Source organism: Globicephala melas, chromosome 10, assembly GCF_963455315.2.
Source record: "Globicephala melas chromosome 10, mGloMel1.2, whole genome shotgun sequence".
NCBI lineage: Eukaryota > Metazoa > Chordata > Mammalia > Artiodactyla > Delphinidae > Globicephala > Globicephala melas.
The window spans coordinates 14,762,150-14,782,140 of record NC_083323.1 but is presented as its reverse complement, the minus strand read 5'-3'; the positions used below and the strand labels follow the sequence as shown (position 1 = coordinate 14,782,140).

At 47.1% G+C, this 19,991-nt stretch overlaps 1 protein-coding gene across 4 annotated transcripts in view; it reads left to right on the top strand.

Annotated features, from left to right (window-relative positions):
- ABTB3 (ankyrin repeat and BTB domain containing 3) overlaps nt 1-19,991 on the top strand; it is a 480,788-nt gene that overhangs the window by 414,671 nt on the left and 46,126 nt on the right. The window lies entirely within an intron of this gene.

The following is a 19,991-nucleotide window of genomic DNA, read 5'->3' as shown; positions in this document are numbered from 1 at the left end:
CTGCACTGATGTCAGTGCATTAGCGCCTCCTGCGAGCCAGGAAGCTGCCCTCTCTCTGACCCCAGGAGGGCTGCTCTTGGGCTCAGCTGTCCTCCCTAACAGTGTCAGGGACAGGCCACAGCACAGCTCCAGGAGCCGAGCTGGCGAGGCCGCCCTGCACTCAGCAGACACAGGCCAAGCACCCACTGTGCACCTGGCCTATTGTGAGCTAGACTGAGGTGGGTGGGCAGAGAGGTCGAAGGAATTACAGAAAAATCTGGTAAACGCTCTAATAGAAGGCAGTAAAGATCTAGGTCTGGGAGAGCTCGAAATGCAAGAGGTATCGTTTAATCTGAATACTGAAGAACAAACAGATTTATCAGGTAGAGAAGGTGAAGATAGGAGAGGAATGGAGAAACGGCATTAGAAAAAATAAGTCCACACAGAGGGAACCATGTATGTAAAGGGCAAGGTGAGAATGTGTGTTGGAGGAAACAAGGAATTCAAACTGAGAACACAGGGTTCAACCAACACTGCTCTGAGCACCTCCTGTGGGCCAGGCCCCGGACCAGGCATTGGCTACAGCACAGAAAGCCGGCTGAATTCCGCCCAGGGAGGGCCTTGTATGCCACGCCGAAGACTTTTGACTATATTCTGCAGGAGGTAGGAGCCATCACAGATGATTAAGTATGGGACTGACATCAGAGTTGTATTTTAGAAAGGGGGGCTGGTGGTGACAGGGAAGATGGGCTGAGGTGGGCCGGGGCCTCGAGTCAAGAAGTTCTTGCAGAGATCCAGGTGAGAGATGCTGACAGCCAGAGTGATGCAGAATCAGAGGGGATGGAGAGATGCTAGAGAAACAGAGAAGGTAGAAGCAGCAGGACTTGGGGGCACATGTCGGTGGGGGAGAGACGGAGCCATGTTAGAGGTGGCCCTGGTGGGCGGGGGGGAGAGAGGCCTGGGGAGTTAGTGTTTCATGGGTACCGAGTTCCGGTTTGGGAAGATGAAAAGTTCTGCAGATAGATGGTGGTGATGACTGCACAACAATGTGAATGTACTTAATGCCACAGAACTGTACACTTAAGGTGTTAACACGGTCAATTTTTATGTTATATATACTTCACCACAATTTAAAAGATTAGTCCTGGTGTGTTATCAAGTGAAAATGATCATAAAGAATAGTGTATGACATGTCACCCCGTGTGAAATATATACATGAGTATTTGCTCTCCGTGCTCAGACTGCGTCCGAGAGGGTAGGTATGAAACCAATAACCAGAGTCATACCAAGGAGGGGAATTAGAAACCTGGATATATCGGTTTCCTATGGCTGCTGTGACAAAGTACCACAGACTGGGTGGCTTCAAGCAGTCATTATTGTCTCACCGTTCTGAAGGCTAGAGTCCAGAATCAAGGTGTCGGCAGGACCGTGCTCCCTCCGAAGTGTCTGGAGGCGGATCCTTCCTTTCCCTTCCAGCTTCTGGTAGCCCCCATGGTCCTTAGCTTGTGACAGCATCACTCCGATCCTTGCCTCCTTCTTCACAGGGCTGTCTTCTCTCTGTTTCTCTGTCCAAATTTCCATCTTCCTGTAAAGGTCACCAGTCATGCTGGATGAGGGGCCACCCTGATGACCTCATCTAGTTTGATTGCATCTGCAAAGACTCTGTTTCCAAATAAAGTTACATTCACTTCACAGATGCAGGGTAGGGTGGTTAGGACTTCAACATATCTTTGGGGGAGTACGTAATTCAACCCATTACACAGGAGTACAGAGATGGGAGGGAAACTTACTTGACTGTTGGACTTTGTAGCATGAACATGTGATACCTCTTCCCCTCACCAAACTTTTATGTTAAAAATTGACTCTGAGGGCTTCCCTGGTGGTGCAGTGGTTGAGAGTCCGCCTGCCGATGCAGGGGACACGGGTCCATGCCCCGGTCCAGGAAGATCCCACATGCCGCAGAGCGGCTGGGCCCGTGAGCCATGGCCGCTGAGCCTGCGCGTCTGGAGCCTGTGCTCCGCGACGGGAGAGGCCACAACAGTGAGAGGCCCGCGTACAGCAAAAAAAAAAAAAATTGACTCTGAGGGGAGTGTGTAGCTAGGGATGCTTTTAACAAATACAGGACAAGGATGATGTCAGAGAAGTAATAATGGGGTCAGTTTTGAAAATGTTGAGCGCCAGATGCCGCCCACTTGGTAGTCCATGGAAATGAGAGTCTGTGTCAGGCTCGTCCATTGGAGGAAGGTTGCCAGGTAATTAAGTGCTTGTGTTATCATCTAATTAGAGGAGAAACAGAGCAGAGTGGCTAGGAATGCAGGCCCTGCAGCCTGACTGCCTGGGTTCCAATCTTGGCTCGACTGCTTACGCTCTGTGTGACCTTAGGCAAGTTACTCACCTCTCTGGGCCTCAGTCTCTGTATCTATATAATAGGCACAATAGTATGCCCACCTCATAAGGTTATAGGAAGAATTAAGTAAAATAATATATATAAAACATTTAACACCATGTAGCATGAAAACCACGTAGCATACTTGTGTCATAGTAAATGCACATTAAATATTAGTGACTATCCTTACTGCCCTACTCTGGACCAAGAAGGTCAGCTCCTCTCGATTGCCAAAACCAATCGCCTCAACTTCCTCTGAGAGAGAGGAGAAATATATATCTTGAAGAGATGTGCTAGTGTACCGTCAGGAATATGGTTTGTAGCCCACGCTGCAGTCAGGTGTGTCTTGGCCCTTCTACCACTGCTGGTGGCTCAGTCCCCCCAGCGTGCAGGAAGACAACCGGGGCTGACGGGCTTGGGGGCCACTGTCCCTATTCCAGCGACTTTAGAGTTCCTCTGGATACTCAAGTTTTATATTTTCTCTGACGTGTGAGATTTTTGAAAGCCATCATTGGCTGGAGTCCTGAACCTTGTAAGCAGTTGATCATACATCACCAGCTGCATTTGCAATCTTGGATGAGGTCACTAGCAGGAAGAGATAAAAGAAGGGAAGAAAGACACGTAGACAACAAATATGGTCCCTCATCAGTGGGGTCTTGTCCCAAGTGAGCAGAGGTTAGGGGAGGGGGGCATAGAATATTTCCGAAGAAAGAGTCACAGCTTGGACTTTATCTCAGAGAGTAGCCTCCTTCTCTCTTTAGGGCTGGGCCAGAAATCAGTTTCCTTGATGGGGGTGCCTACCACAGGGCCTGGCACATAGCTGGGGCCCAGTAAATCCTTGTCGAATGAATGAATGATGCAAAAGGCTGTCATCAAGTGTGTTGGTGATACTAGAAGTGACAGACTAAGATGTCCTGGACTAATTCAGAGGCAAAAAGGCTTCAACATGGAAACAGTGGTAGGTAGGTGAGATGCAGGCGTGGAACTCAGAAGAGAGGTCTTAACTAAAGAGGCTTTTGCGGGGTACGCTGGCAGACTAATGGCCCCTGAAGTCATGGGTGGGGCCGAAGCCCAGGAAAAGGACCAACGAAGAGGCATCATCATGAGATGAAGGAAGAGGACTCCCAGGTCCAAGAACAGCCTGAAGAAAGCAAGCAGCAGACTTAGGAAACTAAGGTGGGGAGGGGTCACCAGGATCCAAGGCTACCCACAGGCAGAGAAGATGCAGACCGAAAGGAGGCCACAGGGATTGGCAGTGCAGGAGCCACCAGCTCCCTTAACGGCAGTTTCGACAGCCCGGTGTGGGCAGAGACCAGATTGCGGCAGCAGACAGTTTGCCGACACTTGGAATTTGTTTGGCGTTTCCAAGTGTTAAAAGCAAAAAAAAAAAAGAAACACATTTGGTGCTTACAGCAACACAGAGAACTACATCTTAAATGGCATTTGGGGCTCACTTCCAAACTGGGCCTTCAGATTCAGGCTGGCAGCTTGAGAGTGTATAGTTTGCCATATGGGATTTGGCTTCCTGGGAACAGGGATTTTGTGGGGGGGGGGGTTTCCCCTCTTGAGTCTGTTAAATTTCTGTCAAAGATGCTTATTTACTTATCTGTGAGCAAATCTCCCAAACTCTAGGTTAAAATATTAGTTACACAGGAGCATTATCTTCCCTTAGCAATTAGCCAGCCAACCAGTACTTACTGCAAAGCCATGTCCTTACACAAAGTCCTTCATATAAGGTCATGACAATGGTGTTTTGGGGTAACAATGAAAGAGTGGGTACCATCCTTCAGAAAGTTTGCAGTCATCACAACGTTTGGAGCATATGTGCCATTTTTCCAAAGTGAACTAGCCTCTCATCAGCTCATTAAATCACCCTATGAAAGGTTAAGAACCACCAGACTGGGTGATCTCCAAAGTCCTTTCTAACTCTGAAGATTATTCAGTTTTGTGGTCTGATGTTCTGTGTGCAAATGGCGGTGACACTTTTCCCTGTGCAGGAAACTGAGGCATGCAGAGGGTGAAGGAAATGAGCGGAGCTTCAGCTCACGTCTCTCCCATATCTCACAGAATAACAGAGGGAATGATTGCGAGTCGTGGGCCAGACACTGTCCTGGGTGCTTTTTGCACTGCGTTCAGTTTCCCCCAACTGCATGAGAGACTTTATTTTCCTCTTCACACCTGGGGAAACCGGGGCTCTGGGAGGTGGGGAAACCTGCCCACCATCACATGTAGAAAGAGCCCCATCTTGGATTTGAACCAAGTCTGTCTGACTCCAAAGCCCAAGTTCTCTCCACTAAAAAAGTAACTCCAATCAAAGAATTGGCATTGGGAAATGGGAAAGTAACTTTTGAGTGAGGCCCACTGGTTCACCTTGGAAGGATTAGCTTCCAGCCTTAGTTTCCCTTAGGAATTTGGATGCCCGTCTGTCTCTTGTGTCAACCTACATTGTCAGCATCGTCCGAGGCCAAGGATCCCTGTAAAGAATTAACGTAGAAATAGTCCAAGAAATGTATGAAAAAGGCTCAACCTCACTAGTAATCCTAGAAATGCAATTCAAAACCACAACCCAGTATGCATTTCATAACCGTTAGATTGGCAAAAACAATTAAAGTCTGACGATATCAGATTTGAGAAAAGATATAGAAACGTGAGAACTCTTAAACATCACCGGAGGGGACTCTGAATCCACTTCCAAGTAAACTTGAAAACACATACCTAAACACATATCTAAGTCTATACCCTACAGAAACTCTCCCATATGTACAAAGATGTTCATGGAAGCAGTGTTTGTAATAGCAAAATACAGAAAAAGAGAAAGGAACAAGCTTTCTACAGGAGAATGGATGGATAAATGCTGGTATGTTCATTCACGGGAATGCAAAGTAGCTACGAAAATAAATGAACTAGAGCTACATGTTATTATATAACTAAATCCCAGAAACATAATATTGTGCAAAAAAAGCAAGTTGGGGCAGGATTTGGGTACAGTGCTAACATTTATATAAAGCTTACCAACGTGCAAAACAGTCTATATATTATTAGGAATTCATAAAAGTAGTAGAAAGTATAAAGCATGACAGTGATGATAAATGGCAAATTCAGGGAAGATGGTAATCTCAGGAAGGTAGAAGAGATGATGGAATCAAGAAGAGTGTGCAGAGGCCTTTGTACTTGTAGTATTTTATTTTTTCAGCTGGGTTGGGTGGTGAACATGTAGGCATCATTGTACTACTCTATATTTTATGTATGCCTAAAATAACCTATTAACAATAAAAGTTACTTAGCTGGTGTTTGCAACAGCACATTCAGAAGGCCAATTCTGGGATATTTATAAGCATTATTTTAAAAGTTGTAAGTGGTTCAATAAATTTGGGAAACACTGGCTTAAATAAAATTAAACAGGCTTTTAAAAAATTCTCAGTGTTTTTTTTTATTTTTTGTTCTATGTTGTGTATTTTATTTTATTTATTTATTTATTGGCTGCGTTGGGTCTGTTGCTGCGCGGGCTTTCTCTAGTTGCGGCGAGCGGGGACTACTCTTCGTTGCGGTGCACTGGCTTCTCATTGAAGTGGCTTCTCTTGTTGCGGAGCACGGGTTCTAGGTGCTCCGGCTTCAGTAGTTGCAGCACGCAGGCTCAGTAGTTGAGGCATGCAGGCTCTAGAGCATGCGGGCTTCAGTAGTTGTGGCACAGGGGCTTAGTTGCTCCACCACACGTGGGGTCTTCCCGGACCGGGGATCGAACCCGTGTCTCCTGCATTGGCAGGCGGATTCTTAACCACTGTGCCACCAGGGAAGTCCCTCTCGGTGCTTTTAACATCCTGTCTTTCTTGTAAATCCCCAAAAGAAGGTTATCCTATTAAATTCTTTTACCATAGATGAGGAGTCAGCAAACTAGAGCTGCCTGCCACCTATTTTTGTAAAAGAAGTTGTATGGGGAAATAGCCATACCCCTTTGTTTAGCATTGTTTATGACTGCTTTCACCACCGTAGCACAACTGAGTAGTTACGGCAGAGACCACGTGGCCCACGAAGCCCAAAATGTTTACTTTGGCCCTTTACAGAAATAATGTGCAGATCTGTCATAGAGCAGTTTATGGCACTGGTGTTACTGGGAATTAATTTTGGGATTGTAACACTAGAACTTTGCCCTTACACCTCAGGAACTGGTATGTTTATTTGTGAAAATTGTTATAAAGAAGACTATCCTTTCTTTCTAGAATTCCTTGGAAGATGGTGTTTCATCTTGGAATCTCCAGCACTTAGTGCAATAGCCCGCATATATTTAGTGCTTCCTGTGTGCTTCGTGGAATTGATTTAAATTAAAGAACCATTTGTGGAATGGATTAATTAGGATATAGATTCATTAGCTGTAACAGACATGCGAAGTACCTGTGGCTTGGATAAGATAGGAGCTTAAAATTTTCCTCATCTAACAATCCAGGCATAGGCAGTCTGGGCTGTTATGGCAACTCCAGGTCAGGGTCCCAGGCACCTTCCCTCTTGTTGCTCTGTGGTCCCTTAGGTGATACCTTTCTTTGCATGGCCGGACATGGCTGGCCCCACCCACCAGAACTACATCTATCTAGTGGGAAGAGGGAACGTAAGATAGGGCATGCCCCGGAGATTGCACACCATCTCTTCCCCTTACTCCCTATTGGCCAGCACTTAGTCAGGTGGCCATGTCTAGCTGCAAGGGAACCTGGGAACTGTAGTCTTTATCTGGGCAGCCACGTGCCCAGCTAAAAATTCAGGTCCTACAACACATAAAGGAGGTAAAGGATTCTGGGGGAGAGCAATGAGTCTCTGCCAAAAAGGGATACATTAAGGGCTGCCAAAATCAAAGGTGACTCCTTTCTGTAGGGATAGGCCTTATTTTCAACTCTTTTAAAATAAGCCGTGGGCTTCCCTAGTGGCGCAGTGGTCGAGAGTCCGCCTGCCGATGCAGGGGACACGGGTTCGTGCCCCGGTCCGGGAAGATCCCACGTGCCACAGAGCGGCTGGGCCCGTGAGCCATGGCCCCTGAGCCTGCGCGTCCAGAGCCTGTGCTCCGCAATGGGAGAGACCACAACAGTGAGAGGCCCGCGTACCACAAAAAAAAAAAAAAAAAACAGAAACAAAAACAAAATAAGCCCTGATGCCAGAGCAAGAGACGTGTAACTCTGCTTCATTATTGTCTATTCAAAGTAACATGACAGCACGTTCAGATGCAACATGCTAGTTTTGTTCTCCTAGCCCTTGCATTTGAGATGTCTTTTTTCACGTATTTGAACAGACCCAGAATTTCTTTTTTGGTGAGGAGGTAAACAAAGTGGGTTTTGCCACTAACTGAGCATTTACTTCTAAGAAGGAGAGAGCTTCCAGGTCCCTTGCTATATCTCACGAGGCAGAAGAGATTGGCTGGGAGAAGGAGGTGGAATCACACTTTTGTTACATTATTCAAGGCAGGTTTAATGAGCTGGCTCTTTTCTGTACTTTAGTAGCAGCATTAAACAGCAAGTGGGCACAATTGTTGGACAAAGATTTCTCCTAGGAACTTTGCAAGCATTGCATGTTCCAGTTGCAACAATCATATAATTTTCTTACAAAGGTGCACGGAGATCTCGGTGTGACTTACTTGAGTACAAAGTGGTCTCAATTTGTTCATCTTTTTGCTACCAAGAAGAGAAGGAAAAACTCATTACTGGGGGGACTTGTAGGCTCTGAAAAGGAATTTGGCTTCCTTGGGAAAATGTGCTGAGGAGGGGGGCCAGGGGCCTCTATCCAAGTGAAGCCTAGAGTCCTCTGATTTTCCATTTCACGATTCATTTCTGAAGGTTCCATTTTATTGTCACGGTTACAGAATCCTGTAATGGGAACTGCCCACTACATAAGAGATGATGCAAAAAAATTGTATTTCCCTCCACCAGGGTTTCTCAGCCTCAGCACTATTGACATCTTGGGCTGGATCGTTCTTTGTAGTAGGGGATGTCCTGTGCATTGTAAGATGTTTAGCAGCATCTTTTGCCTCTACCTACTAGACGCCAGTAGCAGGTCCCTAGTTGTCACAGCCAAAAATGTCTCCAGACAATGCCAAATGTCCCCTGGGAGACAAAATCACCCCCGTTTGAGAATCACTGCCCTGCAAAACCTACAGGTATCCATCCATAGAGAGACTTGCTAAATGACCTTAAAAGAAGACATGAATTCAGCTCCTAAATACATCTTTGACCCCTAAAAATTAGTTAACCCTTCTCAGGCTTCCAGTTTCCTGATCTGAAGAAGGTAGAGAGTTGAGCTGAGTGCTCTCCTTCAGCACTGACCTTCTGGGATTCTGCAGGTCAGAAGCTGCGATCTGGGACTTGGGTCTAGAATACAACTTGAAGGAAAGCACATTCAGGGGAGAGAATTTGTAGTGAGGGACACACCATGCATGCAGGCAAGAAAGCGGTAGGGAAATGTGTATATGAAGTGGGAAGAGACCCCGTGGCTGGAATGGTGAGAAGGAAGAAATGGTTGAGAAATGGGGAACTTTCCAGAGGGGCCACTGCCAGACAGCCTTGAATTTGAAGCCTGTGGTTGGGAATTTAGATTTCTTTGGCACCCAACTCAGGACCAGGCGTCTAGTAGTTACCCACGCAGCATTTGAACAGAATCTAAGTGAACGTGGAAGGCCTTTGGTAACACAGAGAGGCAGGGGAGTGAGGCAGTAAGAGCAGGGCTCCAGCAACAGTCGGCCTGGTTCAAATCTCAGTTCTACTTACTACTTTCAGGCTCTGTCACCTGGGGCAAGTTTCTTAGCCTCTCTATGCTGCAGTTTCTTCTTCTGAGCAGCGAAGATAAATTTTCTAGGGTTAAAGTAAGGATTAGATAAGTTCACATATATGAATGAGTATATATGTGGGTGTGTGTGGGTGTGTATGGGTGTGTGGGTGTATATATATATATATATATATACACACACACACACACACACACATATAATAAAATTAGAACAGTTCCTAGTACACAATAAGTACTAATGTGTTTGGTATTGTTATTACTAGTATTACTATTATTTGAGAACCAATAAAATACTTTTAGTATGCCTTGCATACTGCTTGACATACAATAGGTGATCAGAATGAATTAATGAAGATTTCTTAAAACATTAGCTCCTTAATACCCATCTATGATACTAGAACTTATCCCATATCACCCTTCCCTAGTCCACGGTCCAAACTCAGATGCCCCAGAGCCAGACAGGGAACACCAATGAGTGGACCCAGCTGGAAGTGAGATAAGAGCTAGGCATATGTATGCCCCACATCAAAGTTTTCCAACTGTTTTCAAACCCTGTGCCAGTCCGCAGCATAGGTGCTAGGACTGCACTGGCCTAGAGTTTGCCCTTCTGCTCCCAAGCCCAGCACCTCTCCCTCCTTCCTGAAATTCTCTTCCTGGGCAGACTCCTGTGCTTCACAGCAGGGACAGAGTGTGGCTTTCTTTGTTGTGCTTTGAGAACCACTGGGCTGCTCTTAAATGAAAGTGTAAACTGGCAAATTCTTGGCCTTGTTTCTCCTCAACCTGACCTCATCCAGGTGCCCAGTAAGCTGGGAAACTAGACGCATTTCTTTCCCAGGTGATCCACCTGGCTACAGTAATAAGTGTTTGCATGAAATTAGAGCAAAAACCAAGAAGCTAAAACGTCAGGATGGAGTCAGGGAGAAGAGCTGTTGCACAGTAAAGAGTGGTACGTGAACACCAGAAAACACGTGATAAACTCAGAGAATGTCCCTGCTTGGAGGCACCCAAGAGCTTGACTAGCCCAACACCCGCATTTTATAGATAAGGATACTGAAGCTGTCAGTGGAAATGTGATGTATCCAAGGTCACAGCTAATGGGTGGTACAGCCACGACTTAAATCAGTGGCCCTATTCCTGCCTTACCAGTTGCTTTCAGAACCAGTACGTAGGCCCCTGTTCTGTAGGGTTCCTCTTTCTTGGCTAAATCTGGTCATGGCCTCAGAATCCTGCTTAACACCTTTACTCTAATCATCCAATGAATCAGAGTTTGCCCAAGATGAACCCCGTTCCATCCCTAGCTTAGGTGTTGTTCACAGACAACACAACATTACCCTGAATTCCTAAAGAGGTAGTGGGAGTGCTGACTCCTTGTAATGTTTCTCCTGCATTTCCGATGACTGACATAGGCCCACATCTTCTAGAAATTCATAGTCTGTGTCACACATCCCACATCTCCAGTTACGTATCTGTATTCAAACAGTACCTCCAGCATAGCAAGAATAGATTCGTAGGCACCCTCTCACTGATTCCTCACAAAAACCTTGACACGTATGTACTTCTCTCCCATTTCATGAATATTTTTTTCTGCCACCCTTGGGTGAGTTCCAGGGTCGGCAGATAAATGAAATCAGCATTGTCGTCTCGCTCCTGGATGTCAGAAAACTCCACGCCCACAGAGAAATATGAAGGGATGACGACTTGATCCGCAATTACTATTTTGAGTTAGTGTTGTACTCTCAACCCTAGGCAACTTCATTTCCAGTTACATAGTCACCTATGTAGCCAAACATCTTGCTTAATATCCTTCTCCATGACAGCCTGGGAGGGCAGGGCCCGTGTCTGGTCCACTTGCTGCGGGACCCCGGCACCTAACCCAGCGCCTGGCCTGTAGCTGGTGCTCAATACGTGGAATGAATGAATCATGGCACTTCGCTTAGCCTCTGAGGTTCTCCGGAGCCGAAATCTCATCCTATCGGCCCCTCTGTATTCCCAGGGTGTGGCTCGTGGCATTCGATAGTGTTGGATTCAGAGGAGTTGGCCTGGGACCAGGTGTGGGACTCCTCGCCAGCCCGAGTCTTACTTAGGCCTAACTTTGTGACGAGACAGGCCTGGTGACTTGGAGGTAGAAGAGCCAAGTGACTTTGGGGCAGGTTACTTCACGCCTCTCGGTCTCTGTTTCCTCACCTGTGAAATGGGCGTGTGGAAACCTGCCTTTTGGGTTTAACGGTTTTGGCAGGAAGTGAGCATGGGCTCAGGAGTCAGACCACCTGGGTTGAACCAGGCCTTACCACCTACAAGCTGTGTGGCCTTGGGCGGGTGACATAACCTCCATGCCTCTGTTTTTTCATCTGTAAAATGAACAGAACAGTGCCCAGTTTTGAGGGCCATGTTGAGGATGAGATGGGTTATTACATGTGAAATGCTTAGCACGTGGAAAGCTATCTATAAATGTCAGTTAGTAGTAGTAGTAGTATATTAACTAGAGTGTGTTGGGAAACTGTAAATATTTACTAAATATTTACTAAATATTTACCCCAGGCCACTGCCTCTGAGAGGGGTCTCGAAAGTTGCTCTGTCTCAGGTTGCCAGCCTGCTGGCGAGACCTTGATGAACAAGAATAGAAACACGGGGAAAGGGAAGTGAGAAGCCATGAGAGAAACCGCAGAACTTTCACAAGGCCCAGCAAACAAGAGGCTGCAGGGAGGGCTGCGTTCTGGGAGGCCGGGCTCTGGGATAGCTGGAAATCGCCTCGGGGGCCAAGGAAAGACCTGCCCTGGGACTGGAGGATTGTGTGGTTGGAGGATGGGGGAGGGGGAAGGGGGAGAGGGGAGACTCCAGATGGCCTGATTAAATCCCTAGAAAGAGGACCTGCAGTTATAAAATAATAGTATCGTAATAAATATGCCTCCCATGTATCAGGCAATTATGATCACACACTGTGCTGAGTGGTTCGAAAGTATCATCTCCTTTAATCCTCATTGCAGATATAGACGTTAAGTACTGGTGTTGTCAAGCCTGCTTTGCAGATAAAGAGACAGAGGCTTAGAGAGGTTAAGCTACCTGCCCAAGATAGCAAGTAAGAAGCCAAACAGGGATGTGGACTCCGGTGCTGGGGCCTGGGCTCTGCCTGCTGCGTAGGTGCACAGGCTTTGGTGTCAGACACTCAAACCTGGGCTTCAGCTTCCAGCAGTTCCTTCAAGGAGAGAATCCACTGAAGTGGTGGGAACCAAGCACTTTGTACAGCGCTTGGCATATAATGAGCGTACAGTGAAGGGTAGCTTTTTTTATTACTGATGAGAAAGTCATGGTTATGGGAACTGCTTAGGCCTTTTGGAGTTCAGATCCCAGGGTCATGATGAGTCCCTTTGGAAGCCCAGTGGTTGCCAGCACATCACTAAGAACTGAGCAGTACGGACTAGTCAGTGGGACTGACCCCGGATCCAGACTGTCTCAGTTCACATCCTGACTCCTCCTTATTAGCTGTGTGACGATGAGCAAATTAATTAACCTCTCTGTGCCTCATTTTCCTTATCTGTAAAATAGGTTAGTAATAATAGTGCTTTCCTCATAAGGATATCATGAGAGTTAAACAAGTCAATATTTGTAAAAAAAAAAAAACCTTACAATATGCCTGGTCCATGGTCATTGCTTTCTAAGTCTTTGTTGGATAAGTAAAACATGTAATGTTAGTGTCCCTATTTTACAGAGGAGAAAAATAAAGGAGATTGAGTAACCTGTGCAGCATTACCCAGGGAGTGAGGGCAGAGCCAAGCAGTGAACCCAGGCAGTCTGGCTTCTGAGCGCACACCCTGGGGGACGGGCTTAGCAGAGTTCCACTGGAGCTCAGGGATCCTGGGAGCTGCAGGTTACCTTCTCGTACCAGCGGGGTCAGGATTGGTCCTGGTGGTGGAGGAGGAAAGAGGGTGTGGGAGCCTGGCTGGGCAGGCCCATAGCATCCTGAGAGGCTCTGGCTTTTCTTGCTGTTGAACTGTTCCAGAAACTGTGCTTTCATCAAGTGTGACTCCCATTCCCCCCTCCCTCCCCAACCTCTGTCGTCAGTTACAGTTTGCTTGCAGAAGCATACAGGACAGGAATGACAGCCCTTCTGGGGGCATGGTTTCCCCACTAGGAAAAGGACCGCCTTTATTCTGGTAGAATTTGTTAAATACAGTGTCTAATCTGAGACCTTAAGAAGTGCTCTTCCTAAAACATTCTTTAGTCTCTGTGTCTCTGCATTTGCTTCTTTGAAATACAGTGTATTTTCTCCAGTCTGCACCTTGCTTTGTGATTTGTAATAATGATTATGGTATGAGATCTCTAACATTTAATGAGAGCTGTGTGCCAAGCTCTGTTCTCTTCCACACGCTGTACGTGGCTTATCTCATTTAATCCACACCCAAAATCCTACAAGGAAGGTATCGTTACTAAAAGCTCATTTTACAGATGAGAAAACTGAATAACACAGAGGTTAAATAACTTGCCCCAAGGTCACATAGCTGCTAAACAGTAGAGCTGGGAAAACCAGAGTTCATGCTCGTAACTTCGGTGCTAGCTTTTAAAATTCATAAATGCATAAAATGTGTCTGACGCCACACCAGCTTGCATTTGTCACTTGGACTGCATCAAGATATCAGCAGAATGTGTCAGCTCTCACCTCAACGCCGCCTCCTTCCCCGGGGGAGAAAAGGCAGTGCAATCACTGCTGTCCTCAGGCCTGCAGGCCTCCTGGAAAACATCTTTCTGAAGTCATGTTCCTGAAGTAGTGGGAAATATTGAACCAGTCTCTTGGGGCCGGGGTCCTTGAGAAGTCAGAGAAATTGACCACCTTGGTAGCTGACCACTGTTACTTAAATTGATCAGATTTTTTTATGGCATCATTGAAAGCCACTCAGAGGGAAAAACCACAAAGTTGATCACCTTCTAGTGAAGCCCCAGGTGACCGGCTTAATAGATTTCTACATAAATAAGTCCTGTACTTAGGCAGGCATGCTCATTTGTCCAGGCCACGGGGAACCTGCTGGTCTTCCGGGGCAGATCCCTCAGAGACTTTCCAGAAAGAGTAAATGGAGCTCTGAGTCGTGTCTGCAAGAATGCTGCAGGAATTAAGACTTTGCAGAGTTAAATTTTCTAACAAACCCAGTTGAACAGAAAGCCACATTTTCACATACCGCTATGGAAAATGTTTCTTACCTGTTTCAGTTTGCTGGCCTGCATTGGCTGGCAGAATTCAGTAACCAGAACCATTCCTTACTTTGTATGGCCGAGGGATTCTTGATGAACAGACGTTTCCTGGGGTCTGCTCTCAAGAATGAACAGTGGGTTGTGCGTGGATCACACATCTGTTAATGCCGTTATGCTTCAGGCACTGTTGGGGATACGACAGACAATAAGGTAGATGTGGTCCTGCCCCCAGGAGGCTGACATTCTCATGGAAAAAAACCCAAAAAACAAAAAAACAAGCTTTTTACAAGTGAAAAAATAAATTAATAAAATAGTCACAGACTTTGAAAGGTGCCACGAAGGAGACAGATGAAATTGACCTGGAGCCACGGTGTACAGAGATAGGGGAGAAACTTACCTCCTTTAGATGGTCGGAGAAGACATCCTTTGGACATGACCTCCAGGCTCACACTTGAGGGGAGAGAAGGAGTCAGCCCTGCAAAGAGCCAGGGGAAGGGCATTCTAGCCAGGGGGAACAGCAGGAGTAAAGTCCTCCGGGCAGGACAGACGTTGGCCAGCTGAAGGTACAGAAGAGAGAGGAGAATTGCTCATACAGAGTGAAGGAGGCAGGGAAGTGCTGGAGAGCAGGGCCGGGCCGGTACCCCAGAGCCCGGCAGGCCATGCGTGGAGAGCCGGATTCTATTCTCAGTACATGGGAAGGCATTGAAAGGTGTTAAGCAGAGGCAGAACATGGTCCTATAGACTTTTTTTTTCCTTGGCCATGCTCCATGGCTTGTGGGATCTTAGTTCCCTGACCAGGGATTGAACCCAGGCCCTCGGCAGTGAGAGCGCAAACCACTGGACTACCAGGGAATTCCCCTTATAGACGTTTTAAGTTCACTCTCACCTTGTGTAAGAGACTGGTTTGGATAGAGAGAAGAGTCAAATCACACGGAAAACTTTTTTCAAATTTATTTTATTTATTTATTTTTTGGCTGCGTTGGGTCTTCGTTGCTGTGCACGGGCTTTCTCTAGTTGTGGCGAGCAGGGGCTACTCTTCGTTGTGGTGCATGGGCTTCTCATGTTGTGGAGCACGGGTTCTAGGCATGTGGGCTCAGTAGTTATGGCACATGGGCTTAGTTGCTCCACGGCATGTGGGATCTTCCCAGCCCAGGGATTGAACCCGTGTCCCCTGCATTGGCAGGCGAATTCTTAACCACTGTGCCACCAGGGAAGTCCCTCACACAGAAAACTTTTATTAAAGCATTTCAAAATACAACTTTCCAATATATAAAAGTCTAAACAACTGTCCCTTCCCAGCCCTCCCCTGCTAATGACCCAAGCCAAAGCACTGTCACGAGAATTCGTCATCACAAACTCTTATGCCTATGCTTGGTGCAAGGCAGTCCTTGTTTGTCAGCAGCTGTCTAGGATATCACAGGCCTAAGAATTAAAATATGCCCAGACCTGAAAGTCTCTGCACTATGAGCACTTTAATAGGACTGAAATTATGACCTCTAGGCAAGAGATGCTGGTGTTGTATGGACACCAAGGGGGGAAAGCAGGAGTGGGGAGGTGGGATGAATTGGGAGATTGAGATTGACGTATATACACTAGTATGTATAAAAGAGATAACTAATAAGAACCTGCTGTATCGCCCAGGGGACTCTACTTCACTTCGCTGTATGGTAGAAACTAACACAACATTGTAAAACAACCATCCCCCCCCCCAAAAAAAAGATGCTGGTGTTTAGAAGCAGGGTACGGGTGGTGGAGGTGGAGAGAAGCGGGCGGATTTGGGATTTGGGTGGGAACATTAACAGCTGATGGAATGAATATGGGCATGAGAGAAGGTTCTGGCCTGAGCGCCTTGGGTGGACGGTGATGCCATTTACGGAGATGGGATGACTGGAGGACAAGGACGGAGGGTGGGGATGGACATAGAAACCTCCATTCTGGACGGGCCCAATTTGAGGGTCTGAGAGCCATCCAAGCAGCTTGGTCCAGTAGACGGTTGTATATGCCAGCATGATGGAGAAGTACCAGTGTCAGGCCGGGGTCTCAGATCAGCCAGGTCAGATCCTGGCTCGCCGCGTACCAGCCCTGTGACTTGGACAGTTTCCTCATCTCTGGAACGGGGCTCCCAATATCACCTACATTGTGGGCTTGTTGTACTGATCGTATGAGTTAATACGTGGGAAGAGCTTAGATTTCAATAGTCAGTATTCAATAAGTGTTGGATTCCTATAATAACAATTATCATCATCATCATCATCATCTTAGCGACAGTAATTTCTTGCCATTTCTCTCTTTCTAATTAAAATCAAGGACCTTTGTAGCTGGTAAACACTTCTCCTGCTGTTCCAGGAATTATCGCTTTACCAGTCTGGGAGCTCCGTGAACACGGGGTAGGGTCTGTGTCTCTCCTCCATAACCTCCCCTCCTGGTGCCCACACGCAGGATGTGCCGCAGTAACCCTCATCCAGTCACATGGAATTTAGCGTGATTCCGGAAAAGATGCTTATTTGAGAGAATCAATCAGGCATTGAAGAGAGCAGAAGGGGCTTGGACACAGACGGGAGAGAGGAAATTGCAAATTCAGTGACGGTGACGATTCACAGCATCTTTGCTCCCCAAGAAGGAGGCTCTTGATTTCACAGAGCAACCTCTTCCAGAATTAGTTAGTGGTCTGTTAGAAGAAAGGTTTCCCTTCCAATTAGTCAAATCAAATACCTCCCCAAGATTTGCACACACACACCCCCATCAAGGCTCCAGACACCTCGGTGTGACACCTGCAGGCCCCCGTCTCTCCCTCTCCGGAAGCCTCTGTGATATGTGCCCCAGGATCTCACCCTGTTGCTCTCACCTTCTTCTCTCTGTTGTGTTCATTTTGCCTGAAGCATCTGCCTTAACCAGTTTCGGGGGAACATGGGTCCCTTAGATGCAGCCCACTGCCACACCAAGCACCTCCCCTCTTCCCCTGGAGATGGGTGCTGTCTACATTCAGTGAGATCCATGATCTCACCGTGTGCTCTTTTCAAATCATGGCACGTGGCTCTGCCCTTTCCCAGATTTATTTTTTTAAGTTAAATTTCAATTTCAGATAAACAGTGAATAATGTTCTAGTATAAGTTTGTGTCACTCAGTATTTGCTAAAGTATATTTATTTGCTAAATCTGGCCACCGTAGCTGTAAGAATCCCAAGTCCAAATTCCCATGAACTGGACCAAGAAGCCCTAGGGCACAGCCCCATTATGTGTCCTTAGAAGTTCACATCTTGGGTGCTGATGCCATGGTCTAAAGCCAGACCCGGAGTCTTCAGCCCTCCCCTACCCACACCTGGAGAGCTCTCAGGCTTCCTCGGAGAGTCTTCCAACTGAGGTAGTCTTGGCTCCCCGACCTAACATGAAAAGCTCTAATCCTGGAGTCCAGGGTCCAGGTCCAAGTCTCCTAAATACCTTTCTTAGTTCCTCCCAGGGCTGTCATACAAACAAGCCCTCGGATGGCCTGGCCTGACACGCAGTTCCTGAAGCATGTATGCAGATTAGACCCCACGTCAACACCAAGCTTCCTCTTTCTCTGGATTCCACCGTCACTGCATCAGCGCCCTCTGGTCCTCTAAGAGCCCTAACATCTCCTGTGACTGTGTTCCTATTTCCGGACAGCCTTCCTCCAAGGCTCCTTTGCCAGCTGAGATGATTGATAGGTCAGGAACCCAGTGAAGAGTCACGGGCACACCCATCCCACGTGATTCCTAAGGTTCCCTCTGTTCTTCATCCCTCAGGTCCTCTGCCCCAGATCCTAGCCGTTCTGAGGAGCCTTAGTGCCATAAACTTTCAGAACAACAGTCCGTCTCATTTCCTTCAAGGATTAACAAGAAGCTAGTTCCCTGGCAAAGTTAACCCTTCCTCACACCAGAAAGTGGGTTATTTAGAGGCAGGAGTGGAACCAGGAATTCTGGAGCCCTGGCTCCTTTCCTGGGTATCCATGCCCAGCATTAGCAAAGAGCAGGAATATGAAGGGGTCCGGGACAGCACAGACTCCTGATGATGTAGGGCGTGTAGCTCACCAGCCTGAGGACAAGGGCCATCGCCTGAGATATGGGCACCTGCTCGTAGAAAAATGGAATCTTCGTCCTCTGCTCCGTCCCAGCACCCACTACCTTCACTCAGCCCCTTGTCACTTCACACTTGGGCAGTGACTTCTTTCTGTTTGGCTGTTTCTTTTAGCACTAACATCTCCCCACCTCTAGGGTCAGCTCCCCTCAAATCCATCCTCCACGGTCTCCCAGAGTTGGCCATCCAACCGTATCACTCCCCTGCCTGCTTAGAAACCTTCAGTGGCTCTTACGGATAAAGTCTTAGGATTAAGTAAAGTTCCCCACCCTCAGCTTCTGGCCCTCTGCCTGGAAGTTTATGCCCCAGAAACACTAAAACCTCCATAGTTAGCTCTCAGAGCCCGCCACGTCTCATGTCCATACCTTTGCTCATGCAAGCCCTGCTCCAAGTTCTCCTACCCTCTGTCCCTCTCTCTCCTTATTTAAGACACAGTTCAGTCTGTCATACAGAGTGAAGTAAGTCAGAAAGAGAAAAACAAATACCGTATGCTAATGCACATATATGGAATCTAAAAAAAACGGTACTTATGAACCTAGTGGCGAGGCAGGAATAAAGACAGAGACGTAGAGAACGGACTTGAGGACACTGGGAGGGGGAAGGGGAAGCTGGGATGAAGTGAGAGAGTACCATGGACATATATACACTACCAAATGTAAAATAGACAGCTAGTGGGAAGCAGCCGCATAGCACAGGGAGATCAGCTCGATGCTTTGTGATGACCTAGAGGGGTTGGATAGGGAGGGTGGGAGGGAGGCTCAAGAGGGAGGGGATATGGGAATATATGTATATGTATAGCTGATTCACTTTGTTATAAAGCAGAAACTAACACACCATTGTAAAGCAATTATACTCCAATAAAGATATATATTTAAAAAAAGCCAAAGCTCAGGGGTCACCTTCCCCAGGAAGCCTTGCTGGATCCCCTAGGCTCTGTTTGGTGTGTCTCTGAACACCTCAATCACTGCAATTGCCACATGGCATTATGGTTGCCAGGGCCTGTGCCCTCTCCCCTTCCAGGCATTGTGCGCCTCTTGCAAACAGGTGCTCAGTAAATGCTTGGTGATTTGATTTGACAATTCACCATAAGAAGGAAGTAACATCCTTTGCAAGTGTAGTTTGTATCCCCTTCTTGAATTCCTTGATTCTCCTCCCCACCCTTCCCTAACCTGGCTCACTTCGCCCAACTGGCTCGGTTAGTTTCCAAAGCATCTCACCACTAGTACTCTTATTTCATCTTGCCAGGTCTCCGCCCTGCTTCCACTTTGAAAGTAGAGACTCCAGCCATTCTGTGTTCACTCGGCTAACGTTTTTAACACCTCCACGTGCTGGGTACTGTCTGGACTGTGATGCAGAGACTTGCTGGACAAGGTCCCTGCTCTCAGAAGTCCCCAGCCTGGAGGGGAAGTCAGACAAGGAAAGAGGCAAATAGTATATGCTGTGATGGGGGGACGGGGGGACACAGTATATACCCAGGTCAGCTCTCCACAGACTGCCTTGGGCTCACATCCCAGCTCACTGCTTTTTGCTGTGTGGCCTTGGGCAAGTCCCTTATCTGTGTCTGTTTCCCATGGTTAAAAGAGAGGGTAATG